We start from the raw sequence: 6,269 nt of genomic DNA, 5'->3' as shown, positions 1-6,269 counted from the left end.
CCGCCGCTGTTTCCGGCGCCGGCCACCTATTCCGACACCGGCCTACCCCCTTTTTTTTTCCTTCTCCCTCTCCCTCTCCCTCTCCCTCTCCCCCTCTCCTTCCCTCCCCTCCACTCCCTGGCCACCCTCCCGCTTCCTCTCTGGTCACACGCTACCAGATCGCATCTGCGATCTGCTCTAACGACCGGATTGGGCAAAAGGGGAGGGGGAAGGGGAGGGGAGGAGAATGGGAGAGGGAGACGGAGGAGAGAAAAAGCAAAAAAAAAAAAAATTGTATTCTGCCATGGTTGTTGGTTCTCTACTTCGGGAGGGAGAGAGGGATGGTGAAGGGGAGTAGAGGGGGAGAGGGGAGCAGAGAGGGAGAAGAGGGGAAGAGAAAAAGAAAAAAAAATTGGGGAGAGAGGCTGCTGGTTCGTCTGGTATCGCGAGGGAAGAGGGAGGGGGAAGGAAGGAAGAAGAAGAAGAGAGGAAAGAAAAGAAAAAGGAAAAGAAGGAAGAAAAAGAAAAAGAGAGACAAAAAGAAAAAAAAGAAAAAAAAATGGTAGGGCCATGGCTGTTGGGAACTGGAAGGCAGAGGTGACAGGGGGAGGGAAGGGGAGGGAGAAGGAAGAAGAAGAAGAAGAAGAAGAGAGAAAAGAAAAGAAAAAGGAAAGAAAGAAAAAGAAAGAGAAAGAGAAAAAAAAAGAAAAGGGAAAAAAAGTTTTTCATCTTACAAAAACTTCTACAAAAAAGTTTTTCACCTTACAAAAACTTCTACAAAATTTTTTCAAAAACTTCTACAGTGCACTACAGTAAAGTTTTAGACAAATTCCCAAAAAACTCAGGTTCCAAACAGGCCCCATATTTGCCAAGACATAAACTATTGCCTTGGAGACGAGCTTGGCCGTAGGTTTGTACACCACGTTGCATTTCCCGTCTGCTTTTAAGTCCTTAGCAGAGGGAGAAGAAACAGCAACCTCGCATAGATTAGCCTGGAATCAGAAGACATGTAACAGTAAGATATCTACATCTTGGGGGAAAAAAGTGCAGTGAATGGGAGGAGAATTGCACTCGATTGCTCGAAATGTGATTGAAAGGACATTTGGTTTGTTCAAGAAGCGATGGACCATTTTGAGAGATGCATCTTTTTTTGATGTCAATACTCATGTCATGATAATTAGTGCTCAGCAAGTTGTGAGAATATATGATCTTCAGCATTCTTTGCAAAAGGTCGAAGAAGCTCTCTTGCAGGGACTGGAGCAACTTCACTTGTGCAACCATGAACCATGTGATTAATATCAGATTATTTCACTGGATTTACATATGTGTTTATGCATGCATGATATCTGTTTATGCATGTGGATTTGTGTACGTTTGGCAGCACACCTTTCTACTGATAATTTTCTCTTTAAAAATCAACGAATTGCACAAGATGAGATATTTATGGTTTGTTGGTAACAAGTGATGCAAGTTTTTGTTCAAAACTGTTCTTGAAGTTTTGGGTCAAACATGTCTGCATGAAAAGGCATGTTAATGTGGTCTTGTTAAGAGATACTTTAGACTTCATACTTTCTTGTTTTTATTTTGCGAATAGTTACTTTCTTGTTCATCATTGTCCAGAAGCTTTACTTACATACACAATGAACTTTATCTTGTTGTCTTACATACCCCAATTATTTTTTATCTAATATAATTTAATTAAGAATAAAGGAAACAAGAGTAATACTATATTTTTTTTGTAGAAAAGGAACTAATTGGTTTTTTTCTTTAAAGCTTTAATAACAATTGGTTAAATGCAAGAAAAAATAAATTATCAAAGGCATTAATTGATTTTTTCCTTCAAAATTTAGTAACAATTAGCTAAATGTTTAAAAATTATTCCATACGAAAAAGAAAAAAAGAAAATTTTTATGTAAGCAAATGTTAGATGGAAACAATTCTAATTCTTAATGAATTCTTCTCGCATCCAAACAAAGAATTTGGAATTCCAAATGAATTCTGTATCAATTCTATGCATTTCCCAAACAAAATAATTCCAACGTTTTGGAATTCCAATTCTTAGAATTCTAATTCTATAGAATTCCAAATCCAATTCAATTCCAATTCTATAGAACCAAACGTACCCTTAATTCAATCGGATGGCTTTACCCCAATTCACCCACTCCCTTTCTGTCTTACTGCTATACTAAACAAGTAGTTAAAAGGGTCAAATTTTCATTAATGACAGATAAGCACCATTTGCGAATATAATCATCATCTCACAAAAGGCATTCTAGTAAACTCATAATTAGGGTTGCAAACGAGTCGAGTCGAGTCGAGTTTTTGCCTTATTGAGCCGAGTTTTGATTTAATTTTATTGAATTTGAACTCGAGCTCGAACTTGACGAGCTGAAAATTTAAAGCTCGAGCTCGAAAAAATAAAAAATAAAAATTTTATTTTTAAAAAATTAAATAAAATAATATTTTTTCTTAATAAATAATAAAATATTAAGGATATATATGTAAATTTACTATTAAAATAAAAAAATATATATATACTTAAAATAAAAAATAAAAAATAAAAAATATGTATACTTAAAATAAAATATATATATATATACTCTGAGCTCGATTTCGACTTGAGCTGCTCGTGAGCGACTCGTGTGACGACTGGAAATTTCGCTCAGATTTTCTTAAAATTCCCTCTTATTTTGATTAAATTATTTTATAATATCTTTACTACTCATTTACTCCCTCAATAGTTGTAAGAAATAATAAAATTAAGAGTTTTGCCCTTAGTTTTATAGTTAGGGTAAATTAGGGTTTTCACATATTTTGATAGTGTGATTAATTGTGGAGGTGTGTGTACTAAATTTGGTGGTTAAGAATGAGTTTTAGATAAGAGGAAGTGTTTTATTAGAAGTGCTAATAATAAGCTAGTGAACCATAAGTAAAAACACAAGTACGTGCAAATTAAAGAAAATCGACTTGAACCGACATGCACCGTTTGTTGCCGATTGAATTTGCCGCTCGAACACTACTTTGTTACCTTAATCTCCTTAATTTTATTTTAGAAATATCAGCCCTAAAATATCCTTGAGGGGGGCCGAAAATCTTGACCAAAAGAAAGAGGAAAAAAGAAAAAATTTGAGCTTTAATCTCGCACTGACATTTGGCGACAATCTATCCAACTTTGACCAAACCAATTCCTATCTTCTTATCTTTCTTTTAGCTTCATTTCTTCTTCATTTTTGACTTGTTGGCCGAGAGTGAGAGGAGAGAAAAACAAGTGAGGAAAGCTAACAACTTCAACCTTGAATCCATCTTGTTTGAGTTAAATCTCAAAACCTAAACCGATTAAACTTACCTTGTGGTGTTTGGCATGCTCTGTGTGGTAAAATTTTTGGAAGAAAGGGGTTGGTTTTCACCTACAAGCAACTTTTGTAAGGTATAATGGTTTCCTTTCCTTTTATTGTACTTAATCTTGTTAAAATTGGAAAATAAGCTTATGTTCTTGGTTTCCTATGGTTAATTATTTACTTTGAATGATATGGTGGAATGTTTAGCTAGGGTTTGAAAATTTCAGTGGTGACTAATGTAGTTTATCTAGTATATGATGTTGATGATGTGAGGACCCGAAAAATTTCTTATTTTTATCGAATATTAATGGTTAAACTAAGTAGTTATCCACCTGTTTTCCCCAAATAATTTATTACAACCATTTTAAATCCATTCGTATGAAACAATGTCTTCATTATGCTTTTAAAACGTCCCGGTAACAACTTCAATTTTCGGAGGATTGTTTAAGTGAGAAATAATGAACACGAGTGTTTCAAGGTGAATAAGTTCTAAGTGAGCATATACTACTCACGCGTGGATAGTTTTCCAAAAGACGCATGGATACAAATTTATTGGAGATTTGAGGAGTTAATACTCGACTCATGTGAGGACTCGTAAAACTCCTATTAAAACCCTATTTTGAGCTTATTTAATTATTTACTTGTTCATTTATTCCGAGTATTATTTTCTAGACCTATTGAACCTAATTACGTGGAAATATAGCTTCGTTATATTTTTAAAGTGACTTGTTTCAAGAATTAATTTCCGGGAGCGCGTTTAGTGAGAACAGTGAATAGTGCTTGGAAATTTTACCCGATTGAGAGTACAATAGGCTTGGAATATTAAAGATTTATACAATGGACCTAAATTAGGTAATTTCATGTTTAAATACTCAAGTGATAGTTATTAGTATTATCGTTGTAAGAATTTCTCGGAAGCTTCGTGTTATCGCGCTTAAATTGGAGATACGCGTTTTCACACACGTGATTTTAATTGAGGGACTTTAGACCCTCATTTTGGGACAATTAAGAGTGAATAATATTTATATGAACATAAGTGCATTAGAGGGTTAGTGCACTAGTGAAACAAACGCGAGAGGAATCGAGCTCGAAACGCGCGCGAGTGCGCGCGGTAGTAGAGTTGACTTTTGCATCAACATGGGCCACACAAATGAAGCTTCCATAGGAAGCTAAATTTGATCAAAATTTCTCTCTCCTCACCCCTCATTTGGCCGGCCATTTAGCTCAACAAGAACACCAAGTTCTTCCAAATTTTCCATCACCAAAAATCATCATCAAACCAGCACCAAATCCTACCAAAATTTAACCACACTTAGCTCTACACTAGAAGATCATCTTAAGCTGCAAAAGGGAGCTGAAAAGCCACGGTTTTCTGGAGCAAAGAGTGACCGAAATTCTGCTCTTGAACCTCCAACCAAGTGAGTGATGATCCAACCTTAGAAACTTGTCATTTGGAGGTTATCTTACCTAGTTAAGTTCATTTATGCCATTGGTTAGCTTGTTTATGGTGTAAAATGAAATGGGTGGGCTCTATGAACTCCCACCTTTGTCTTGGGGACTGATCTCATGCTTGATGATGGATTTAATGTTGGTTTAGTGCTCAAAATGGTAGATTAATGGTGTATTATTAGTAGAAACTTCAAGGGGTGCATGGAGTAAAAAGTTCCAATTCTGCCCCTGCTTTGAACGTACCTATTTCTGCAGAATTTTGGGGATTTAATGGCTTATATATGATTTTTATATGTTGTATAGATGGTGTAAAAAATTTCATTGAAAAATATTGAGGTTTGGTGGGTCAAATGAATCGATTTCACAAAGCTAGTAAATCTGGAACTGTTCCCGTAATGCTCTGACCAGTTTTCGTGTTTCGGCCATAACTTTGTACTCCGACGTCAAAATCTAGTGCCGTTAGTGGCATTTGAAACTAGACATTCCCACCTTTCCGACGGTATAAAATTCACATTCTGGTTCCATGTATGTGAGCCGAACTAACCATTTAAAGTCGGCTGTTCTGTTTCTCTGTTTTCCTGGAACGAAATGCTGAGGCTGCAACTTGTGGCTCGAATTCGAGCTAGTTGTGTGCCAAATTTCAAAATGATTTCTTCTGTGAAATTTTAGCTCTATGAATTTATTTTTCAATGCCATAAACCATGCCCACTTCCGAGTTAATTTGAGCGATTTATGATCAAAATACGGAACCTGCCCTGCTCTTGAAAACCCTAACTTTTGGACAGATTTGATGCAAGGCTTGGTGTAGACTTGCTAACTGAATATTTTGGTGCTAAACACTTATGAAATGTGCCATGAATGTTCCTTAGGCTTTGCCTACACTAATGAGCCATGTTTGAGGAATTTTTCCTTGACCAAATGTTTGGAATGGAAAACAAAAGGCTCAAGGCAGTTTTGTCTCAGGATTTTCGAAACTTTGGTTGTTTGAGTGACTACCTTCCCGAAGGTATTTTTCCATGAAATTTGGTAGAGGAATACTTTTTATATAGGAGTATTATACTGCCAAATTTTGTACCAATCCAAGTCCATTTCGATACCTAACTAAAGTCCCAAAGTTGGAAGCTCAAATCTGGAAATTTGTTCACCAGTTTTGAATTTTTCCCTAACTTTGAGCTACCGTATCTCGGTGCTCGAAACTCCGATTCTTGATCCACTTTTTCTGTTAAAAACATTACTTGCAACTCTAATTGAGTTATATATTTCAGAGGCTAGCTCGCAACGTGTGAATTTTGCCGAACTTCCAAAGTTAGCGAAAAACCAACCCCAACACAACCTTAAGTACTCTGAAACAGTAACTTTGAGCCCATTTTTGAATATCTTCCATTTAGAATCATGGAAAAGTGTCTTCTAAGAACTTTTAGTACTTTCAAAGAGGTTTCCAACGGTACCAAGTTTTCCAATTTTTGACATGTAGGATGTGAGATACGATTTTTCAAAATATCG

This window comes from Coffea eugenioides, chromosome 2 (genome assembly GCF_003713205.1).
Source record: "Coffea eugenioides isolate CCC68of chromosome 2, Ceug_1.0, whole genome shotgun sequence".
Classification (NCBI taxonomy): domain Eukaryota; kingdom Viridiplantae; phylum Streptophyta; class Magnoliopsida; order Gentianales; family Rubiaceae; genus Coffea; species Coffea eugenioides.
The sequence above is the reverse complement of the archived record's forward strand: the minus strand, read 5'-3'. Positions refer to the sequence as shown.